We start from the raw sequence: 25,949 nt of genomic DNA on the forward strand, positions 1-25,949 counted from the left end.
TCAAGGTAAATTGAATGTGGTCAAGCAGGAGATGTCAAGAGTGAATATCAACATCTTAAGAACCAGTGAACTGGCTGGTCCGAAGGTAGTGAGTTGTCTCAATTGATTGTTCACAGTCAGTTACAGATCAAACTCCTCGTTCTACTCTTCCCCCCTTCTCACTACTGCACTTGACTAGTCTTAAAAAAAAAAAAAAGAATCAGTGAACTAACATGGACAGGTATGGGAAAATTTAATTCAGAATATCATTATATCTACTATTGTGCACAAGAATCCCATAGAAAAAACGGAGTAGCCTTCATAGTCAACAGAGCCCAAAATGCAGTATGTGGGTGCAATCTCTAAAATGACAGAATGATCTGTCAGTTTCCAAGACAAACCATTCAATATCACAGTAATCCGAGTCTATACCCAGTCACTGATGCCAAAGAAGCTGAAATTGAATGTTCTATGAAGACCTAAAAGACCTTCTAGAACTAATACCATAAAAAATGTCCTTTTCCTCATGGGGATTTGGAATGCAAAAGCAGGAAGTCAAGAGATACCTGGAGTAACAGGCAAGTTTGGCCTTGGAGTACAAAATGAAGCAGGACAAAGGCTAACAGAGTTTTCTCAATAGAAAACACTGGTCATAGCAAACACCCTTTTCCAGTAACAAAGATGACTCTACACATGGACATCCCAAATGGGATGAAGTCAGATTGATCAATACTGAAGTCAGATTGATCATAATTTTTATAGCAGAAAATGGAGAAGCTCTTTACAGTCAGTAAAAACAAGCCTTGGAGCTGATTGTGGCTCAGATCATCAGTTCCTTATTGCAAAATTCAGGCTTAAATTGAAGAAAGTAGGGATCATATGAAAAGCAAGGGAATTCCAAAAAAACATCTACTTCTATTTCATTGACTATGCCAAAGCCTTTGACTGTGTGGCTCAAAAAAAAACTGGAGAATTCTTGAAGAGATGGGAATATGAGACCTCTTTACCTGTCTCCTAAGAAATCCATATGCGAGTCAAGAAGAGTTAGAACATTACATGGAACAACTAACTGATTCAAATTGGGAAAGGAGTATGACAAGGCTGTATATTGTCACTGTGCTTATTAAACTTATATGCAGAGTAAATTATTCAAAATGCCATGCTGGATGAATCAGAAGCTGGAATTAAGATTGATGGGAGAAATATCAACAACCTTGGATATACAGATGATACCACTCTAATGGCAGAAAGTGAAAAGGAAATAAAGAGCTTCTTGATGAAGATGAAAGAGGAGAGTGAAAAAGCTGGCTTAAAATGCAACATTCAAAAAACTAAAATCATGGCATCTGGTCCCATCACTTCATGGCAAATAAAAGGGGGAAAAAGTAGAGGCAGTGACAGATTTCTTTTCTTGGGCTCCAAAATTACTGCAGATGGTGATTGCAGCCATGAAATTAGAAGATGCTTGCTCCTCAGGAGGAAAGTTATGACCAGCCTGGAGAGTGTATTAAAAAGCAAAGTTATACTTTGCCAACAAAGGTTCATATAATCAAAGCTGTGGCTTTTCCAGTAGTGATGTACAGATGTGAGAGTTGGACCACAAAGAAGGCTGAATGCTGAAGAGTTGATGCTTTCAAGCTGTGATGCTGGAGAAGACTCTTGGGAGTCCCTTGGACTGCAAGGAGGTCAAACCAGTCAAACCTGGTTTGAAACCAAAGGAAATCAACCCTGAATATTCGTTCAAAGGACTGATTCACTGAAGCTGAAACTCCAATACTTTGGCCACCTGATGTGATGAGCTGACTCATTGGAAATGTCCCAGATGCTGGAAAAGATTGAAGGCAAAAAGAGAAGGAGGGAGAGGATGAGTAGGTTAGAAAACATCACTGACTCAATGGACATGAATTTAAGTAAACTGTGGGAGATAGTAAAGGACTGGGAAACCTGGCAAGCCGCAGTACATGGGATAGCAAAAAGTCGGACATGACTTAGCAACTGAACAACAATAACATGCCTGAAAGCAGACTTCTGTATTAAATGAATGAAAGAAAACTAACAGTTTACAGAGTGCATAAAATTAATGTATGGATGATTAATTGACAAAATGACTTGAAGATAGCATGACCCAACCCTATCTAAAGAAAACTACAAGTTTTTTTTTTTTTCCTTAAAACTTATCCTCACTTACCACTACCATTCCTGTAACTGTCTTGAAACTATTGTGTATATTTTGCCTATAATCATACTTTGTTTTTATACTTTACTATGATTGGTGAATATTTACCATGTGTCAGGGAAAATAAATGATATATATTAGGATAAATATAGCAGAAGTCTTCACTGTAGCAAGATTTAAGATTAGGGAAACTAATTTTTTCAAAGATACATAGTTATTTTGCTTTGATTTAAACCTAAATTTATCCAAAGCTAAAATTGTGATATTGTTCCTTAAACTCACAAATCTCAAAATATATCCTGTAGACTATAACTGATTAGCTAGCTATATGTATTATTTATAGATTTTCTTCTAGCCAATTAATATACTTATCTTTTATCCTAATGCCTAGCTGTAAATAAATTGGCGAAGCCATGAATGATAAAGCTCCATGGATTCCATCCTCCATATAGTCATGAGAAACTTTAACTCCAACATTTTGAATTCATGAGACATACATAAGCCCATCATCTCTTATAATATCATGTTGACAGGTGAGGATGTAAGTTATGGGCAAATTTTGCAGCTGGGAATCATTGACTGCCAAGAGTGATAACCTACTATCCAAAAGTGCTGAATATGAAGGATTGAGTCTTCCAAGAATTGGTTCTGTATATATATGGTTCCTCTTATACTCTTCAGGAAGGAAGGTACTCCAGTTAACTGGGTTGAACAGATGCCTTGGCCCATGAGGCATGTGTTGATTTTTCGTCATTGCCTGAGGGAGTGCTTTATCCTGAGTCAAATACAGGCATGCAAGTTCTAATGCCAGTTTCTTTGACAGAAATGGACCGTGCTCATTTTCTCTGTGAGAAGGAATGGAGATATCAAGGACCTGTAAGCCAGGGTAAATTAAAGCTTGTGCTTTCAGTTTATTTTTGAATTCTGGATCATTCTGTATCTGAAAAAAACTGTATAATAAAATGTGAATGAATCAAAGGCTTCAAAACTACAGCAGTAGCAGCCTTTCCTCCAATCATATCAGCTGTGATGATGTAAATAATTATAAAAATGATATAGTTCCTAGTAATTATTTTCATCATATTTATACTTCATAGGGCATTAAAATGTGTCATCCCACTTTCATCACTAAAGTAATGATGCACACATATACACGCATGCATCTATTCATATATGTAAGTTACAGTTAGTCACTCAGTTGCATCTGACTCTTTGTGATCCCAAGGACTGTAGCCCACCAGGCTCTTCTGTCCAAGGAATTCTCCAGGCAAGAATATTGGAGTGGGTTGTTATTTCCTTTTCCAGGAGATCTTCTCAACCCAGGGATTGAACCGAGGTGTCCCGCATTGCAGGCAGACTCTTTACCGACTGAGTCACCAGGGAACCACCAAATAAAAAAATAATTATGTGAGTCCTAGGAAAGATGAGGAGAAGGCAATGGCACCCCACTCCAGTACTCTTGCCTGGAAGATCCATGGACAGAGGAGCCTAGTGGGCTGCAGTCCATGGGGTCGCTAAGAGTCGGACACGACTAAGCAACTTCACTTTCACTTTTCTCTTTCCTGCATTGGAGAAGGAAATGGCAACCCACTCCAGTATTCTTGCCTGGAGAATCCCAGGGACGGCAGAGCTTGGTTGGCTGCCGTCTATGGGGTCGCACAGAGTCGGACACGACTGAAGCGACTTAGTATAGTATAGCATAACATAGGAAAGATGAAAAGTTACCTATATTGAAAATCATTTTTGACCTAAAGTGACCTAAGTGAGAAGAAAAAAATGAATACAGCAACAGGATATCAATATCCAAATTCACATTATCTAAATTCAAAAGGAATTCTATCAAGTTAAAGGAAATATTCCTAATATACAACTCACCTTCATGCAGCATGTATTTGGAAATTTTCTTTCTTGTAGAGATAAGAGATCCTGAGATTTCAGCTATGGGGTGAGAAGGGCCATCATACATTTCCCTTCCCCTTTCTTTTACTTCTATGCTGTACAGAAGAAAACCTACAATTAACCTCTGAGGAGCCTAGACACAGATCAACCTTCTTAATGACATCTATAGAAATAAATATACCAGCTGCCACTCCACACGAAAATCTCAGTATCTGGAGGGCCTTTCTTAAAGTTAACCCCTCATCAAAGTAGCTGACATACCAAATGAGAGAATTAATTGAAAATAATCCCAGTGGAACCTCACAAGGGGACATGTTAGCCAACCAACTGAAACTGCACACTCACGGTATAATGGGTGCCACAGTTCCAAAGCGGAAAATGAGGAAAGACAAATTTCTCTAACGTAATCTCTCTTATGCCCTTGATCACACCCCAGTGCCCTCAGACAGATTATTTTCTAAACCAGCTGGCTCATCTCATAAGCAGAGTGGAAGAACAACTGCACACACATAAACAAAAATGAGACAGAGAGACTCAACCAATACCTTCTCAGGCTAGTAGCAAAAGTGATCCTACAAGAGGAGTTAGAAGATCCTACTGGTTTTAAAGATAGGTATCCCTCTTATTAAGTCAGTTTTGTTCAAAAAAATTAGTTTTGTAAGTAAGAAGATATTCTACTGAATTCCTTTTTCAAATGTATTAGTTATTGTGGGCTGCTATTATTTAATTGCACATAGCAAAGATTTTTTCATAGAGAAGGCAGTGAAAGTGAAAGTCGCTCAGTCGTGCCTGACTCTTTGAGACCCCATGGACTATCCAGTCCATGGAATTCTCCAGGCCAGAATACTGGAGTGGGTAGCCTTTCCCTTCTCCAGGGGATCTCCCTGACCCTGGAATCAAACTGGGGTCTCCTGAATTGCAGGTGGATTCTTTACCAACTGAGCTATCAGGGAAGCCCAAATAATTGATGTTTTCCAACTGGGATGCTGGAGAAGCCTCTTGAGCATCCCTTGGACAGCAAGAAGATCAAACCAGTCAATCCCAAAGGAAATCAACCTTAAATACTGACGCTTCAATACTCTGGCCACCTAATATAAATAGCCAACACATTGGGAAAAACTCTGATGCTGGTAAAGACCGAAGGCAGAAGAAGAGGGTGACAGAGGATGAGATGGTTGGATGGCATCATCGATACAATGGACATGAACTTGGACAAACTCTGGGATATAATAAGGGACAAGAAGGCCTGGTGTACTGCAGTCCATGGGGTCAAGAAGGGTCAGAAATGATTTGGTAACTGAACAATGAACAGCAGCAAGGGTTTGAACGCTGTAAAAATGGCCATTTTTCTTTTTTATTACTGTAGTGATTCTTCCATGTAAGCATGACATGTGGCCCAAATGTTATCTCCTCACATTCCACTGAAATACATGAACTACAATAATCCCAAGTGCTTGGTAGACTGTACAGTTTACTTAAAGAGAACAACAGGCTTCCCTGGTGGCTCAGTGATAAAGAATTTGCCTGCAATGCAAGAGACCCGAGTTCAATCCCTGGGTCTGGAAGATCCCCTGGAGGAGGGTATGGCAACCCACTCAAGTACTTTTGCCTAGAGAATCCCATGGACAGAGGAGCCTGGAGGGTGATGGTCCATAGGGTCACAAAGAGTTGGACACAACTGAAGCGACAAAGCAGCGGCAGCAGCAAGGAGAACAAATCTGTTTACCACGTTAAAAATGGTTCCTAGACATGTTTTATTTCCCTCAAAATTGGTGATTAAATTAGGAGGTTTATTTACAAGTATATTTTTTTTCCTTCAATGCTTTAGAGCCACATTATCTAAAGGTAAAGTTATGTAAAAGGACAGGTTTCTTTGTTGTTGGTTTTTCCATTTAGCAGTTTAAAATATAAATTCATTAAAAACATTCTAACAAAATGACACTTTTGTGTTAGAGTTATAGTATGTGTTATAAATAAGTATAACATATAACACATAAAACATACCAGTTGAGCCACTGTTGCTGCAATTAAACCCCCAGCACTATCACCTGAAATGCAGACTCAAGTGGGATCCACTCCATATTTTGCAAGAATTTTATCTTGTAGAAAGAATTTGACCACAGAAACATCTTCATGGGCAACAGGAAATTGATATTGATGACCTAATCTATAACTTCAGACAAGGAAAAAAAAAAAGAAAGAAAGAAAAGCATATATGATTAAACTTCAGTTGCATATATTGAGGTATCTCTCAATACAATCAGTAGGTCCAGAGAAGAAAATTGACCCTGTTTTGAATCTTTAATTTCCTTTAATTTCGCCAATCATACCTAGGCTTACTACTAACTTGTTTTTCAAATAAAATGTAGATTCTTTGATAAAGTTTTTTTTCAAATGTCCTGTTCAATGGGGACTTGAGAGAGATAAAGATTATGTCTTCATCCTCAGAACACTGTATATAAATTTTTCAGTAGGGGAGATGATCAATAGGGGAGATGATCTCTCTGTAGCATTTATTAGATTCTCAAATGCAGTTGGTAGCAAATATTTTCACAACCATGTGAAGAGTGCACACTAGATTTTCAAAGCAGCAAATCTGAGAATGAATGATTTGTAGATGTCTTATGTTAGAAATTTTATTTAGGTAAAAATTCTATAAAATAGCATGTTCTATTATGAAAACATATCATAAGGTGAATACATGAGTATGAGCTTACATATGACCTGCAAACGTAATTCAAAAGAAAAGTTTTGAAATTTGATATTGAAGTACAGTAAGTGATCTTGTGTAACAACTGTCAAAATTATTTTAAGGCAAATTATTAGAGCATCTGTTAATGTGAACAACTATATCTATATCTCTCTATAGTTTATTCGTCTACTATTGGGGCAAGCTCTATTGGGTTGTCTTACTATTTTTTTATTTCTACTTATACTGGTAATCTTACTACAAATTTGAATTGGTGAGTTAATAATATAACTACTAACCATTGCATTCTGGACAGATAACCCTTGCAATTTTGTCATACTGTAATCTATCTCACCAGAAGATAGTAAAGGACAAGAAGGCCTGGCATGCTGCAGTCCAACTGGGTAGCAACTGGGTCAGATGCTGAACTGGGAGACTGAACAACAACAATCTATATCTAAAATATCTGAAATATATTTTAAATATAGTATAAACTAAAGAACATATAAAAATATACTATTACTTTAAATTCTCTTCAGGATTAAAAAAACACAAATATCAGAAATAACTGATGGAATTCTTAAGATAAGTACAATACATATTACCATTTAAAAGTATCTAAGATAATAAAATGGTATACTAGGTTAAAATTATTAAGTGAAAGGGAGAATATTCTAATTATTATAGATTAGAAGTCTCTGAAAACATCTAGGTTCTGGTTGCTCTAAGGCAGCAATGATGAGTAGGACAGCACTGGTTTCACTTGTATGTTATAGTCAATCTACTTAAGTTCTCATATACCAAGAAATTCCACTATATTCTCTATTCACTATTGGGCTAGAAGTCTCTAAGAAAATTTCTGTACTATTTAATTGATAGGAAAAATGGGGAAAAAAATCATCCTGAAGATGGAGTACAGAGAATGTCTAAATAGGTCATAAAGGACTGGTTATTTCCTAGTCTTTGCTGCATATTGTTGGAAATTTGGGCAAAAATCATGAGCACTTATGTTCTCTCATTTTGAATGACTGTAAACTCCCAGATGGTTGCAATATTTTCATCTGATGGTCCTCCATAAGAATATCTATATAACCAACATCTTATAATAACCTATAATGGAAAATAATCTGAAAAACTGTGCATAACTAATCACTCTGCTGTATACTTGAAACTAACACAATATTATAAGTCAATTGCATGTGTGCATGCTAAGTCGCTTCAGCCGTGTCCGACTCTTTGCGACCCCATGGACTGTAGCCCACCAGGCTCCTCTGTCCATGGGATTCTCCAGGCAAGAATACTGGAGTGGGTTGCCATGCCCTTCTCTGAAATCAACTGCAGTTCATTTTTTAAAAAGAATATTTATAAAATTAAATTTTTTATCACCAACTCAAAAAAAAAAAAACAAAAAAACCCCACAGCATCCCAAATGTGTAATGGATAATTAAGCACCTAGGCATTTCTAGAAAATATCACAGCTGTATTGCCAAAAATGTTCAGCCTGTGGTGCCTCCCAGAGGTCTGTCTAATGACAGAGGTTAAAGTCCCCTTTGTTGGAGAAGGAAATGGCAACCCACTCCAGTGTTCTTGCCTGGAGAATCCCAGGGACGGCGAAGCCTGGTGGGCTGTCATCTATGGGGTTGCACAGAGTCAGACATGACTGAAGCAACTTAGCAGCAGCAGCAGCAGGCACCTTTGTCATTCCCTGGTGGCTCAGACAGTAAAGCGTCTGCCTATAATGCAGGAGATCCAGGTTCAATCCCTGGGTCGGGAAGATCTCCTGGAGAAGAAATGGCCACCCACTCAGTATTCTTGCCTGGAAAATCCCATGGACAGTGGAGCCTGGTAGGCTACAGTCCATGGAATCACAGAGTCAGACATGACTGAACGCTTTCGCTTTCACTTTCACTTTCAGGCCCCTTTGGAGAAGAGTGGATAATGTAACACTAATAAAAGTTACTAACATAAACCAAAAAAATCCCTAAGATCCCTGTCTTTTTAGGAGGTCCCAAGCTGTTATTTCTGAAATGAAAAAAAAAAAAAATTTTGAAAGTGTACTCTGTAAATAAAAAGCAATAGAAAACCACCTACATGTGTGAAATGTTATAGAAATGTGTTTACAATTAGAGAGTTTCAGGGAAAAAAATAGGAGTGGTCATTCTCAAATTACACAGTGTAAAGAATTATTGAAAAGGGGAAAATGGATTCCACAGTGTATAAAAGTGAGCCTGAGAAATATAAAGAGAGTGATAGAGGACTAGAAAGAGAGAGAGAGATTCCGAAGCAAGGAAGATCAAGGTAGAAGAGGTTGAAACATGCTTAGGTGTCAATGGAGAGGACATATTTCTAGATAGAAGAAAGAGAAATATGGATTAAAGGCAAAACAATATGAGGAAATATGATCCCAGAAAAAAATAGAGATTAAACTTCACCAAAAGATTAAAGTGCATTTTGTAGGACGTAACTAGAAAGAAGTGAAATTAAAGATGAAAACAGTGTTAATAATTTTAAGGACACATAGGTACTCAAAGAGAGGGAGGGCAGAACATTCTGAATTTGGACAGACATCCTTGATAATTGAGAGAGGAGGAGCTGAGAGACTTAAAAGAGCACTGAGGGTTTGGAAGTGACATTGACATGAAGGATAGAAACTAAATACACACAAGAAACAGCATCTTTAAGCCACCTTCACTGTTGGTAGAATGGGATTGCTCACCAGTGATGTGAGGGTTAAGCCTGTGGCTCCTGCTGACAGGCCTAGATTTGGCCACAAGTTCTACCACTTGCTAATAGTAGGGCTTGGAACAAGTTACTGAACCATTCTGTAGCTACCTTATCTGTAAAACTGTGACAATGTTAGCCATCCTAAGAATGTGATTACCAACCAAATAAAACTGGACCACCCACCCGACTAGAGTAGCATCCATGGTTGTTTTGAAACGTTAGTTCAGTTCAGTTCAGTTCAGTCACTCAGTCCTGTCCTACTCTATGCAACCCCATGAATTGCAGCACGCCAGGCCTCTCTGTCTATCACCAACTCCCGGAGTTCACTCAGACTCACGTGCATCGAGTCAGTGATGCCATCCAGCCATCTCATCCTCTGTCATCCCCTTCTCCTCCTGCCCCCAATCCCTCCCAGTATCAGAGTCTTTTCCAATGAGTCAACTCTTCGCTTGAGGTGGCCAAAGTACTGGAGTTTCAGCTTTAGCATCATTCCTTCCAAAGAAATCCCAGGGCTGATCTCCTTCAGAATAGACTGGTTGGATCTCCTTGCAGTCCAAGGGACTCTCAAGAGTCTTCTCCAACACCACAGTTCAAAAGCATCCATTCTTCGGTGCTCAGCTTTCTTCACAGTCCAACTTTCACATCCATATATGACCACTGGAAAAACCATAGCCTTGACTAGACAAACCTTTGTTTGCAAAGTAATGTCTCTGCTTTTGAATATGCTATCTAGGTTGGTCATAACTTTCCTTCCAAGGAGTAAGCATCTTTTAATTTCATGGCTGCAGTCACCATCTGCAGTGATTTTGGAGCCCAAAAACATAAAGTCTACAACTGTTTCCACTGTTTCCCCATCTATTTGCCATAAAGTGATGGGACCAGATGCCATGATCTTCGTTTTCTGAATGTTGAGTTTTAAACCAACTTTTTCACTCTCCTCTTTCACTTTCATCAAGAGGCTTTTTAGTTCCTCTTCACTTTCTGCCATAAGGGTGGTGTCATCTGCATATCTGGGGTTATTGATATTTCTCCCAGCAATCTTGATTCCAGCTTGTGCTTCTTCCAGACCAGCGTTTCTCATGATGTACTCTGCATATAAGTTAAATAAACAGGGTGACAATATACAGTCTTGACGTACTCCTTTTCCTATTTGGAACCAGTCTGTTGTTCCATGTTCAGTTCTAACTATTGCTTCCTGACCTGCATACAGATTTCTAAAGAGGCAGGTCAAATGGTCTGGTATTCCCATCTCTTGAAGAATTTTCCAGTTTATTGTGATCCACACAGTCAAAGGCTTTGGCATAGTCAATAAAGCAGAAATAGATGTTTTTCTGGAACTCTCTTGCTTTTTTGATGATCCAGCGGATGTTGGCAATTTGGTCTCTGGTCTTCTGCCTTTTCTAAAACCAGCTTGAACATCTGGAAGTTCATGGTTCACGTGTTGCTGGAGCCTGGCTTGGAGAATGTTAAGCATTACTTTACTAGTGTGTGAGATGAGTGCATATGTGTGGTAGTTTGAGCATTCTTTGGCATTGCCTTTCTTTGGGATTGGAATGAAAACTGACCTTTTCCAGTCCTGTGGCCACTGCTGAGTTTTCCAAATTTGCTGGCATATTGAGTGCCACACTTTCACAGCATCATCTTTCAGGATTTGAAATAGCTCAACTGGAATTCCATCACCTCCACTAGTTTTGTTCGTAGTGATGCTTTCTAAGGCCCACTTGACTTCACATTCCAGGATGTCTGGCTCTAGGTCAGTGATCACACCATCGTGATTATCTGGGTCATGCAGATCTTTTTTGTACAGTTCTTCTGTGTATTCTTGCCACCTCTTCTTAATATCTTCTGCTTCTGTTAGGTCCATACCATTTCTGTCCTTTATCGAGCCCATCTTTGCATGAAATGTTCCCTTGGTATCTCTAATTTTCTTGAAGAGATCTCTAGTCTTTCCCATTCTGTTGTTTTCCTCTATTTTTTTGCATTGATCCCTGAGGAAGGTTTTCTTATCTCTTCTTGCTATTCTTTGGAACTCTGCATTCAGATGCTTATATCTTTCCTTTTCTCCTTTGCTTTTCACTTATCTTCTTTTCACAGCTATTTGTAAGGCCTCCCCAGACAGCCATTTTGCTTTTTTGCATTTTTTTCCCATGGGGATGGTCTTGATCCCTGTCTCCTGTACAATGTCACGAACATCAGTCCATAGTTCATCAGGCACTCTATCTATCAGATCTAGGCCCTTAAATCTATTTCTCACTTCCACTGTATAATCATAAGGGATTTGATTTAGGTCCTACCTGAATGTTCTAGTGGTTTTCCCTACTTTCTTCAATTTGAAACGTTAAACAGATCACAAAGTCAAAATCCTGGGTATAATGACTCAGGCTATAGGCTCTTTGAGGAAAGGAGTCATTATTTGCATCTTACATTCTGAATTGCCTTAATACAATATCCTCTGTATTCAGTGCTATGTGGTGAGTCAATAATATCAAGAGTATAAAAACAACTTTGTGTATATATGTGTATGTGAACTCTATGTGATATGTCTGAGCGCCTTTGATTTTGTGTCTGTGAGAATGTGTATGACTATAGTTTTCTTAGCTACTCCATTGTACTTCTTAGAATCGTTTCTAAACATTAGATGGGAATAGACTTGATGGGAGGATCTAATTACTCAGTTGTATTTTATTTTTCCATTTGATGTTCAAAATGAATTTCCCATTTTACATTGTCAGTATAACTTTATTTGATAATTTTTATAATAATCTGGTATTTTTTATGATTTGCCAAGAAGTATATGAAGACCTATATATGAACCACGAATGATACATATATATACTTATAAACATATCAACACTCTACTAATTATATATATACCACAATGTATTCTAATATAAATACATATAATGTGCAATACACACAAACACACATGCTCACTCATATTTGCTTATATAAAAAGCACTTACTACAACTTCCCAAAACAAAGGCACCACCATGAACAAAAATTACAGCTGGTCTCTGGCATTCCGACTTCCTTTTTGGCAAGTACAAATGTACTGGAATATCACTAAAGGTTATATCCATCACTGTAATGTTTTCATCTGAAATTAGTTGTGTGTAGTCCAGTTTCATTATTATGGAAAACAATTCATCAAATCTTTTAAGACGTATTTTTTCCAATAATATAGCCTGTCACAACAAACAAAAACAAATTAAAACACTAAATATTTTGATTTTTAGTACATCAAAGGCATATAAATATGCACTCAAAAAAGAAGAAAAAACATAATAATACCTTAGAGGTCTTATTGTACATCCTAATACATAAACTACAGTTGCTTCCAAATAAATCTCAAGTATGTAGTGTTTTTAAACTAAGTAATCTCATTCATTTAACTTTTATCAATTTACATGCAACTTATTTTGGTCTACTTATTTCTTAAATGTAAGTTATAAAATTTTATCATAAAAAATTATCTGAATAACAAGATTTTACACTTATCTGTATGCAAATTCTGAATATTTTAATTTCATTTCATTACTTATTTATTTAAAATTTCAGAGAGTTTATAATCTCAGGCAAAATTTCTTCAAAATTTTTAGTCACCAATAAGCTAAATTTAAACTTGTACATGGAAAGGATGATTAATTATATTATATAGTCAAAGCAGTTCAGATAATGAAGAATAAGATTGGTAGACTCATAAAACCTTATTCCAAGACTCCTGAGAAGATTCAATAGATAATACAGTGTATTATTGGTGAAAGAATGGACTCACAGATTAAGGGAAGAACACAAAGTCAGTTCAGAAATAACTGTTCATTTGTGAACAGAGTTCACAAATATGTCCAATATATTTTTGACATGGACACAAGGCAATTCAATGAAGAAATGTGTTTCAACAAATGGTGTTGGAGCAATTGGACATCCATATGCAAAAAAATGTACTCTCATCAATTCCTCACATTTTATATAGAAATTAACTCATAAAGGATCCAATTCCTAAATGCAAAAAAGTAAAACTACAAACCTCTTAGAAGATATCATAGGGGAAAATCTTTGTGATCTTGCTGCTGCTACTGCTAAGTTACTTCAGTCATGTCCGACTCTGTGCGACCCCGTGGACTGCAGCCTACCAGGCTTCTCTGTCCATGGGATTCTCCAGGCAAGAACACTGGAGTGGGTTGCCATTTCCTTCTCCAATGCATGAAAGTGGAAAGTGAAAGTGAAATCGCTCAGTCGTGTCTGACTCTTAGCGACCCCATAGACTGTAGCCTACCAGGCTCCTCCATCCATGGGATTTTCCAGGCAACAGTACTGGAGTGGGGTGCCATTGCCTTCTCCCTTTGTGATCTTATGTTAGGTTAAAAAGTTAAGAGGCTTAAAGGCTTCCCAGGTGGCTCAGTGATCAAGAATCCACCTGCCAAATCAGGAGATGCAGGAGATGCAGGTTCCGTTTCTGGGTTGGAAAGATTCTCTGGAGGAGGAAATGGTGACCCACTCCAGTATTCTTGCCTGGAAAATTACATGGACAGAGGAGTCTGGCAGGCTACAAGCCACGGAGTTGCAAAGGGTCAGATACAACTGATCTCACACACACACATAATATCAAAAAACAAAAGGTTTTTGTAGAAAAAGATAAAAAGGACTTCAACAAAATATATAACTCAAGGCAACAAAATGAGAAGTCCCAGACTGGGAGAAAATATTTGCAAATTAAGTATCTGCTAAATTACTTCATCCCAAATATAAAGAATTCACAATAATCAACAATATTTTTTTTCAAATGGAGAAAAGATTAAACATATATGTCACCACACACACACACAAAAAAAACATGGAATAACAAATAAATACATGAAAAGATACCCAATACCTGTAATCTCTAAGGAAGTGAAAATATATACCACAATCATATATTTTGACACACTTATTAGAATGGTTTTCAAAGAAAAACTGAAAATATTAAATGCTAGTAAGGACTTAGACCAACTAAAACTTTGATGTATTGCTGGTCTGAATGCAAAATTGTATAGCTTCTTTGGAAAAAAATTGGGGCAATTTCCTATAAATTTAAGTATACATTTAAAATATGACCCAGCACATCTAGTTCTAAACATCGACTCAACAGAAATTAAAATTTTTGTTCATGTCACTCCAGAGTGGGAACAACCTAACTATCTTCCAACTGTTTACTGAGGACAAACCATGATACATCCACATAATGGAGTACTACACAGCTTTAGAAAGGATTGAACTTATGATACTCAATGAGTGGATTACTCTCAAATGCATTATGCCCAGTGAAATGCATTAAGCTGGCTTCAAAATCCGTGCAGCATGAACTCATTTATATGATATTATGGAAAAGGCAAAGTATACAGACTTATAATGATCAGTGGTTGCCTTGAATTTAGGGTGGGAAAGAGTTTACTGCAGAGCCTTCACCACAGAACCACCAGGGAAGCCCAAAAAGGGCAGCACAAATGTAATTTTGAGGGATTATGTTTTCATATCTTGATTATCTTAGTGGTTACATGAATCTCTACCTATATTAAACTACATAGGACTACATAACCAAAAGACTGAAATTTAACTGTATGGAAAGTTAAAAGTTGGCAAAATGATAAAAAGAGGTAGAGTCTGAATATGGATTGTCTGGGTTTGATCCCCAATTCTAAAATTTATTAACTCTATGTCTTTGGATTACTTATTTCTTATGTCTTGTTTTCCTCATTATAAAGTAAGGGTAACAATATTGACTTGTTCAAAGCACAGTTTTAAGTGTTAAGCCATACTTTTAAGGAAATTAAAGTAGGGCAGGCTACACCACAAGTGCTCAATAATTCCTAGATTTTTTCATTAACAACATGTATGGAAAATATTCTCAAATATTTTCATAGTTGGATGAAGATAATCACAGTGAAGATAATTTCAATTTAGCAGATATATCACTTTAAAGTCAACTTTTTTTTTACTTTTGTCCCCTCATTTCACATAGGTCCTATCTTGGAGTAGATACTGACTAGATCTCTATTGAATAAAAAACAGTTATTAATATTAATACCATTTTAGATATCACTACATGCTATCTTGGAACACCTGCTCCCTTATTCTCATAGTAACTCTGCAATGTGCTTATAGTCTTCTCACTGCAATTGAAAGAACTGAGCCATAAAAGGATGAAGTATACTCTTTCAAGGAACGATTGGCTTTTAAAATTAATGCTCTCTCTTTCTTCTACTCTTGCTGTCAATAAAATGAATGTGTAACTTATATTTTTCCACATCATTTCATCAAGAACTGATGGTTGCCTCCATGACATATGTTAAAAATCTCAGGCATGACACTAACAAAATGATTATTATACAAATAAGTAGAAATTGATGAATTGCTAGCATAATTCACACATATACACGTAAAATGCATCTATCAGATCAGATCAGATCATATCAGTCGCTCAGTCATGTCCGACTCTTTGCGACCCCATGAGTCCCAGCACGCCAGGTCTCCCTGTCCATCACCAACTCCCAGAGTTCACTCAGACTCATGTCCATCAAGTCAGTGATGCCATCCAGCCATCTCATCCTCTGTCGTCCCTTTCTCCTCTTGCCCTCAATCTCTCCCAGCATCAGAGTCTTTTCCAATGAGTCAACTCTTCGCTTGAGGTGGCCAAAGTACTGGAGTTTCAGCTTTAGCATCATTCCTTCCAAAGAAATCCCAGGGCTGATCTCCTTCAGAATGGACTGGTTGGATCTCCTTGCAGTCCAAGGGACTCTCAAGAGTCTTCTCCAACACCACAGTTCAAAAGCATCAATTCTTCGGCGCTCAGCTTTCTTCACAGTCCAACTCTCACATCCATACATGACCACAGGAAAAACCATAGCCTTGACTAGACGAACCTTTGTTGGCAAAGTAATGTCTCTGCTTTTGAATATGCTATCTAGGTTGGTCATAACTTTCCTTCCAAGGAGTAAGCGTCTTTTAATTTCATGGCTGTAGTCACCATCTGTAGTGATTTTGGAGCCCAGAAAAATAAAGTCTGACACTGTTTCCACTGTTTCCCCGTCTATTTCCCATGAAGTGGTGGGACCGGATGCCATGATCTTCATTTTCTGAATGTTGAGCTTTAAGCAGACTTTTTTACTCTCCTCTTTCACTTTCATCAAGAGGCTTTTGAGTTCCTCTTCACTTTCTGCCATAAGGGTGGTGTCATCTGCATATCTGAGGTTATTGATAATATCAATAAAATATGCAGATGACACCACCCTTATGGCATAAAATGCATCTATAAGCAAATACAAATGTTGGTTCTATTTTGGATGAACAATATTTTAATTCTGTTTTGCATTTGATAATTAAAAGATGAATTTTACAGTTGTATGTTTTCAGGATATACTAGCTTTGATGAGCCAGAGTAATAAACTCTGTAGTAGTAACTCTGAAGTTTAAGATATATAAGCTGTTCAGAAAATAACATGGCAGTTTCTCTGTAGGGTTGGCACTTACTTGTTTTTCTCTAATATCCACTGAATGAAAAGGTTAAGCCTTTGAAATTAAAGGAAGCATTGAGGGCAAGGGGTGATTTGGCATACTTTGGGCAGGAGATACCTTGGGATCTAGTTTGACAGATCTGTCATCTCCTCTGGGTAGCACAATAAACAGCCACTTCCCAGGTACCATGCGCTACTCTGATTATTTATTGTCTGCTGAGGCATTCTCCCTCAGACTTTCTATTGTCCATATCATTTATAAGGCCTCCAGGTAGCAGCATGATTTGAGAGAACAGCATGGTATTTTCAGTGGGGTAGAACTTAGTTTAAATTTTGGCACTGTCACAAAAAAATCTGAAAACCAGCAATTTAGGATTGAAGGTAGACAAAAGAGTGGTTTTCAAAGTATGGTCTTGGAATTCTTGTGGACATATTGTTTATTTTATAAGCAGAAATTGTACCTCCCCATGTTTTGTACAGATTCAAATGGGCTTCATAATGATTTATTCAATTAAACAGATTAATAATATTTGGCTCATTTATCCCAAAAGAAAACTGAAGTCTTTTTCAAAATGCTAATTGAAAGAAAGCTTACATGTTCTTGTAACAAGGCATCCCAATTCCCTGGAAAAGAAAAACTTACCATAAATGAAGTTATTTTTACAGCACCGTCAATGATCCTTACTTTCCAGGGTTCTTCAATGTTTTCTGGTATCAGTGTATAAATATAATAAGCAAAGAGGATACAAGTCAGTCCAAAGCCTAGAGTTTTGTATCCCATAATGATATTCATTTTACAACCCCTCTGCAGTATTGATATAATGTAGCCCTATATATTGGAGAAGGCGATGGCACCCCACTCCAGTACTCTTGCCTGGCAAATCCTATGGATGGAGGAGCCTGGTAGGCTGCAGTCCATGGGGTTGCTAAGAGTCTGACACGACTGAGCGACTTCACTTTCACTTTCATGCATTGGAGAAGGAAATGGCAACCCACTCCAATGTTCTTGCCTGGAGAATCCCAGGGACGGGGGAGCTTGGTGGGCTGCCCTCTGTGGGGTCGCACAGAGTTGGGCACGACTGAAGCAACTTAGCAGCAGCAGCAGCCCTATATATACTAAAATGCTTGGTAGGTGAACAGATACTTGACAGTCTCCTGCTAACATGATCATATTATGTAGAACGTAATCAGTTGCAAGATTAACGGTGACAATAGTAACTAGTTCAACAGTTACTCTATCTGAAATACAGTTCACAATATCTTCCATCAAATCTGTAGACAAAGTAGCAAAGATTTTTAAATGCTGGTGGAAGCTCTGTCACCCTGTGACACCATCATTGATTCAGCACAACAAATTTTATTATGAGTCTAAGCAGAACACATGATAAACCATGATGTCTGTTTCTTCTATTAATATTTTGTAAAGATTACTGTGAAGAGTTTAATAAAAAAAAACTGTCAGGTAATATTTAGTTACTCTCAAGGCTAATGCCTTTGTCATAGATTACTATAAAACTAAAATCCACTTTGGTCTACTGATCCTTAGACAAGAAGATAAGAACATGGTATTCTTGAGCAAGTTCCAGAATTGATTCAACCAGTTCAGAAATATTTAAAAAGTGCTTCAGTTCAGTTCAGTTCAGTCGCTCAGTCGTGTCGGACTCTTTGCGACCCCATGAATCACAGCACGCCAGGCTGCCAGTCTATCACCAACTCCCAGAGTTCACTCAGACTCACGTCCATCAAGTCAGTGATGCCATCCAGCCATCTCATCCTCTGTTGTCCCCTTCTCCTCCTGCCCTCAATCCCTCCCAGCATCAGAGTCTTTTCCAATGAGTCAACTCTTTGCTTGAGGTGGCCAAAGTACTGGAGTTTCAGCTTTAGCATCATTCCTTCCGAAGAAATCCCAGGGCTGATCTCCTTCAGAATGGACTGGTTGGATCTCCTTGCAGTCCAAGGGACTCTCAAGAGTCTTCTCCAACACCACACTTCAAAAGCATCAATTCTTCGGCACTCAGCTTTCTTCACAGTCCAACTCTCACATCCATACATGACCACAGGAAAAACCATAGCCTTGACTAGACGAACCTTTGTTGGCAAAGTAATGTCTCTGCTTTTGAATATGCTATCTAGGTTGGTCATAACTTTCCTTCCAAGGAGTGAGCGTCTTTTAATTTCATGGCTTTATAAAGTGCTTGCTGCTGCTGCTAAGTCGCTTCAGTCGTGTCCGCCTCTGTGCGACCCCACAGACGGCAGCCCACCAGGCTCCCCCGTCCCTGGGATTCTCCAGGCAAGAATACTGGAGTGGGTTGCCATTTCCTTCTCCAATGCATGAAAGTGAAAAGTGAAAGAAGTCGCTCAGTCGTGTCCGACTCTTAGCGACCCTATGGACCGCAGCCTACCAGGCTCCTCCACCCATGGGGTTTTCCAGGCAAGAGTACTGGAGTGGGGTGCCATTGCCTTCTCCGTATAAAGTGCTTACTTACATTAAAAATGCAAATTTTCAACCTATTTAGTTGGGCAATCATGCAAAAAGGATATATTCATTAAGCAAATATTTATTACATGTTTATATTTGCTAAACTCTGTATTGGGCAAAATGGTAAGAAAATTGAGCAAATTCTTGCATATGTCCATTCCTTGGTGGAGCTTTTGCAAACTTCCTGACTTCCATTTTTCCTAAGAATTTTGTCACATACTAGTTTATTTGGGGCCTCCCCTGTTTCTCCATTCATTTTGCTGCAGAAGTCATCACTTTTACTATAATCACTGTATTATCCCTATGCCATAATTTCTTAATACAACCCTGCTTTATTATCTATCTAAGCACTAGACTGAAAGGAATTAAGATTATTATTCTAAAAAAGTTGAGGAATAAGAACCACATGGGTGGCAAAGGATATGAAAGGCTGGAAAGAAGCTATATATGAACAATCCAACATACAGAAAAGCATAATGGAAAAATCAACATTTTGAAATATCAGTCTAATTTATTACACTCTTCCTTCCCCATCTTCTCTACCTTACTTGGAGCCTCATTGGTCTTGCCTTATCCCCATGGCTAGCTCTTTTTCTGTTAATTTCTAAATGATAGAATATGCTGTCAGAAAATGGAAAATATTATAATTTCTTCTACCGTGCATTTTGGAACCTAACGTAAAAGTGAAAATCGCTCAGTCATGTCCAACCCTTTGGGTCCATAGAATTTTCTATGCCAGAATACTGGAGTGGATATCCTTTCCCTTTCTCCAGGGGATCTTCCCAACCCAGGGATAGAACCCAGGTTTCCTGCATTGCAGGCAGATTCTTTACCAGTTGAGCTACAAGGGAAGCCCAAGAATACTGCAGTGGGTATCCTATCCCTTTTCCAGGGGATCTTCCCGACCCATGAATTGAACCAGGGTCTCCTGCATTGCACACAGATGCTTTACTAACTGAGCTATCAGGGAAACCCTTGGAACCTAAGCTCTTACGCTAATAAAAGGGACTCTTGATAAAGACATGAATTTATATGTTTGATTGATATACGAAAGAGCTTCAGTGAAGACATAGTTTTCCTTGGTTGTTGATTTTTCCCTCATTCATGTGGTGGTGAGAGAGGGTGGTAAGCCGATTGAAAACAGAAATATTTCTCAGCATTTCTAGTGGTTACATGCCAAATTTTGGCTGGAAGGAGTTGTCTGCCAAGCACATTGGAACAAAGCTAAATTTCAAACTGTAGAAATCAGATGTGAATTGAAATTAATTAAACATGCCACATAGCCACAACTCAAATCAATTTCTGATTGGTTTGAAGTAATCAGCCCTCACACTTGCTACAAAATATTGTAAGGGTGTGTCCTTTCTTTTTAAAAAATAAAAAATTACTTCAATTTCAAAGATTCTTTTAAATGTAATGACTAGTATACACACACACTCAATGCAGTTAAGAAGACCTACAGACAACTCTGATGTTAGAATTAAAAACAACAAATAGAGGTTAAAATAACTGTTAAATATGTTAAAGAAATTAGATAAAACGGAGAAATGTAGAAAGGTGTTGAATTCATCATCATAGGTAAACCTAAAGAATATAAACTGTCATTCCAGTATAAAAAATACAATGTCTGAAATTAAGGATTAATTGAGTAGACTAAGGAAACAACTTAGAGATATGCCAATATAAATTAGGCATGTGTACAATATCAAATGGTCTAATATAAGTGTGATAAGGGCTGGAAATAAAAATAGGGAAGAAGCATACTGGAATATATGTTAGATGAAAAATTTCTAAAATTCATGAAAATCATGAGCCCACAAGTCAAAAAGCTCAGTGAACTGAACAATATAGAGGAAATGACATATAGAGACACTATAGTTATAATCGCTGAAAATCAAAGATGAAGACAAAATTCTTATAACTGGGACTCTAATAACGGCTACCTAAGGTTTTTGGTTACTGGTGAACAAACCCCTTATCTCATCTATTCAATCAAACACCTTTCCAAGTATTGCTATGAAGAAATTTTTGCAGATGTAATGAAGGCTCCAAATCAGTACACCTTAAACTTTCAATTCCTGACATGAGTATGGTGTGTGTTGGTCGCTCAGTCGTGTCCGACTCTGTGATCCTGTGGACGGTAGCCTGCCAGGCTCCTCTGTCCATGGACTTCTCCAGGCAAGAATACTGGAGTGGGTAACCACTCCCTTTTCCAGGGGATTTTCCTGACCCAGGGATCAAACCCAGGTCCCCTGCACTGCAGGGAGAAGCTTAATCAGCTGAGCCACCAGGGAAGTCTGAGGCCCAAATGTTAAGCAATGGGGGCAGACTCTAAAAACAGAGTGGCTCCCAGTCAAACCACGTGCATGAAATTGGGCTTCTAAGTCCTACAACCATGAAGAACTAAATTCTAGACTTTAGAACCTAAAAGATCATGGAAGAAGGCTCCAAGCTTGAAAAGCTCTCATCAAGATGTTGATTTAAGCAATAAAACTCTAAGGGCTGAACCAATCCTTACCTTATAAAACCCACAAATTTAGAAATATTTCCAGTCTTAACCCATTAAAATGTGGGAAGAAATATCAATAGAAACTACACAAATATTAAAGGAAACCAAGGCTGGGGGTGGGGGGACACATCATATTATTAAGGAAAACAACAAGAATAATGCATATTATATACCACGCACCAGAAGACAATAAAACAGTAGTGAAAAGTGTGTGCTTGCTCAGCAGCTAAGTCGTCTCCAGCTCTTTGAGATCCCAAACACTCCTCTCTCCATGGAATTCTCTGGGCAAGAATATTGGATTGCCATTTCCCTCTACAGGGGATCTTACTGACCCAGGAATCAAACCCCCGGCTCCTGCCTTGGCAGGCAGATTCTTCACCACTGAGCCTCCTGGGAAGCCTTTTTGGTACCCGAAAAGTACTGAAGATAAAAAACAAGGAGCTGCCAATATAAAATTCTATACATGAAAATAAAATATGCTTAAAGGGGCTAAAATAAAGACAGAGCCAAGACAGTTTGTCACCAGTAGATTCATAAGAAATATTAAGAAGCTTTCTTCCAAAAAGCCACAATAATCCCTGAAAGAAGTGCCAGCAGGTAAAAAGAAACCAAAAAGGATTTGAAACAAGGATATTCATTCCTATCACTTTTTTTGTTTTTTAACTGAAGGACTTATCCAGTGAAGTAACTCAACAAAGTAATATGAGGCACAATGAAATAAAATTATTGGATTTTAAAGGCAAGACAGGAAAAATTAAACAGAATTCTCTCTCTGGATCCATTTGGGCCTCCTTTCTCTCTTCCTCGGGTGCAGTGTCTGCATTACTCGTTAATGGAAACTCCTCAAAGATGGGAGTACCTGCTGACCATAAAGATGATTTCTTTTTCTTTCTGCTGACACTAGCAATGTAACTTCTGAAAAGAAGAGCATTCCTTCCCAACTCTGTAGGGGTCATGGTGATTTCCTGCTCTCTTTGTACTTGTTTACTATGTTGCTTGGTGAATTTTATGTAAAACATCTGTGTGTCATTTTGATGTATGATCCTTTGTCTCTAAAATGTATATGACTTGTGCTGTCGACTTCTAACAGACGGAACAGGGCACAGAGGTTTCAGAGAGTCTCTCTCCTGGATTATAATCTTCAGTTTGGCTCAAGTAAAATTATCTCTTTTCTTCTTGACTATTTCTTGAACTTTTACTGACAGCCACCAAGATTGAAAACAAGGAAGGAAATCTCTTTTATTTATTTATTTTTTTAGGCAATGCATGAATATTCTCAGAAAATCTAGAAGTATATATCTTCTGGAAATGCAAGTTTAGTAAGACTGCTTAATAAAAAACAAATATTAAAAAATATTATAAATATTGCAAATCAAATACATGTTCACGAAATATTAGAATAGATATTTTAAAAGCATTTAAAATTCTATTTGTTTTCTGGACTAAACAAATTAATAGGTCAGGATATACTCTCCCTCCCAACTCACACTCCTCTGCTTAATTTGCAAATATATGAAACAATAGTTTGCAAGACACTGAACAGCAGGAAAAGGAGAATATTCCTAAAAGATAAATAATATGATTGCCCTAGATTACTGCCTTGGTAGAGTTTTCTGTAGCATAGAGGGGGGAAAGCAGGAGAAGCCTGGTGATTCCCTAACATGAAGAAACAGAGAGAGGCATCTTTAGACACTAGGTGGCTTCAGTTCACAGGACAGAAAACCATAGCTGAGAGCACTGCAGAGAACAAGAACCTCAGAGATGCAGCAGGGCTTCCTTGAATACTGACTGGTACAATGCATGTGGGGATCACACTTGGGGCAGAGGAAAAAGCTACCAGAAATGATTAAAGAGTGACTAGTGCTCATGGCACCCCACTCCAGTACTCTTGCCTGGAAAATCCCATGGACGGAGGAGCCTGGTAGGCTGCAGTCCATGAGGTCGCTAGGAGTCAGACACGACTGAGCGACTTCACTTTCACTTTTCACTTTCATGCATTGGAGAAGGAAATGGCAACCCACTCCAGTGTTCTTGCCTGGAGAACCCCAGGGACGGGGGAGCCTGGTGGGCTGCCATCTATGGGGTCGCACAGAGTCGGACCCGACTGAAGCAACTTAGCAGCAGCAGCAGCAGTGCTCACAGAGGGTCAGGAATCTTATCTGCTGTAAGAGTCACATTGGAAAATTTCAAGATTCATGGGGCATTCAGTAGAAGACACAGAGGGCCTTACCTCAAAATCAGGGAATGACTAGTCCTAGACTGAATACTTCTCTGGTTCTGCTGCTGCTGCTGCTGCTAAGTCACTTTAGTCGTGTCCGATTCTGTGCGACCCCATAGACAGCAGCCCATCAGGCTCCACCATCCCTGGGATTCTCCAGGCAAGAACACTGGAGCGGGTTGCCATTTCCTTCTCCAATGCATGAAAGTGAAAAGTGAAAGTGAAATCGCTCAGTCGTGTCCAACTCTTAGCGACCGCATGGACTGCAGCCTACCAGGCTCCTCTCTCCATGGGATTTTCCAGGCAAGAGTACTGGAGTGGGGTGCCATTGCGTTCTCCTCTCTGGTTCTAACAGATCTTAAAAGCAACAACTGAAAGAATCAAATTATTTTTTAAAATTTACTTGCACACAGAAAAGTTAAGATTTACAATTCTGGCATCCAATAAAAAATAATGCAGCATGTGAATATTGGAAAACACCCTGATGCTGGGAAAGATTGAAGGCAGGAGGAGAAAGGGATGACAGAGGATGAGATGGTTGGATGGCATCACTGACTTGATGGACATGAGTTTGAGCAAGCTCTGGGAGTTGGTGATGGACAGGGAAGCCTGGCATGTTGCAGTCCATGAGGTTGCAAAGAGTCTGATATAACTGAGTGACTGAACTGAACTGTGAATATGCAAGGGAAAGAAACCACATCATTTCTAAATAAATCAAAGAATTAAAGTTGATCAGTCTAGAACAAATGTTAGAAAAAAAATATTAAAACAGTATTCATAACTGTATACCAAAATGTCTATAAGTTACATAGAAACATACAAAATGAGCCACATTGGTATGGTCATTTGCAGGGGTGGGCGGGGGGTGGGGGGTGGTCAGGAATATTTTTATGACTCAGAAAAACCTCCAAAATTTCATTTTTACAAATGTAGGGTAAACTGAACTTCCTGGGATGGGGCCTGAGGCTCCCAGGCTGTGCTCTGGAAGAGGAATGGATTTCTCATGTATGAAAACAGTCCTCCATCTAGGTTATATGGCCAAGAGGCACCAGTTCACCCCCCAAGAGGAAACTCTTTCAATCACGGTCCGCCTTTTCCCTGGTTCCAGCGCAACAACTAATGGAGAATCACATCTTCAAACTCTTCCAGAACAACCTGGAAGACACTCTAAAAGCTTTATTAATTTATCAAGATGGAATCTTATCAAGGTTTGATGCACAATACAGGATGCTTGGGGTTGGTGCACTGGGATGACCCAGGGGGGTGGTATGGGGAGGGAGGTGAGAGGGGGGTTCAGGATGGGGAACACATGTACACCCATGGCGGATTCATGTTGATGTATGGCAAAACCAATACAATATTGTAAAGTAATTAGCCTCCAATTAAAATAAATAAATTTATATTTTTTTAAAAAACCTTTTAGTGTAAGCTCCAATATGGAAAGGGCTTATAAGTCATTACACTATCTTTATAAATAGAAAAATTTCAAACAATTACAAAAACAGTAACTGTTTTCTTTGCTCCAACAGAGAATTGAGGTCAAGAGCTAAGAATTTACCACAATCTGGAGAGATAGGCAAATACAAAGAATCACAGCCAAGATCAGGTTACCTGAAGCAGAAGACACTGAAACCAGGTACTGATAGAATTATTTCAATGATAATTTCAGCAAATGGCTAGAAGCCCAGTGTGGATAAGTCTGAGAGTTAAATCTTCCAGGGGACCCAGAAATAAGAGGTTCCCAACACTTCCTTGGGTGTTACATCCAGGAACTCCACTATGAGT

General features: G+C 38.4%; 1 pseudogene; it reads right to left on the reverse strand.

Annotated features, from left to right (window-relative positions):
• Positions 1-2,492: 2,492 nt before the first annotated feature.
• LOC782298 (arylacetamide deacetylase-like 2) lies at positions 2,493-4,036 on the reverse strand (annotated as a pseudogene).
• Positions 4,037-25,949: the final 21,913 nt, after the last annotated feature.

The sequence above is a fragment of the Bos taurus genome, chromosome 1 (assembly GCF_002263795.3).
Source record: "Bos taurus isolate L1 Dominette 01449 registration number 42190680 breed Hereford chromosome 1, ARS-UCD2.0, whole genome shotgun sequence".
Classification (NCBI taxonomy): Eukaryota; Metazoa; Chordata; class Mammalia; order Artiodactyla; family Bovidae; genus Bos; species Bos taurus.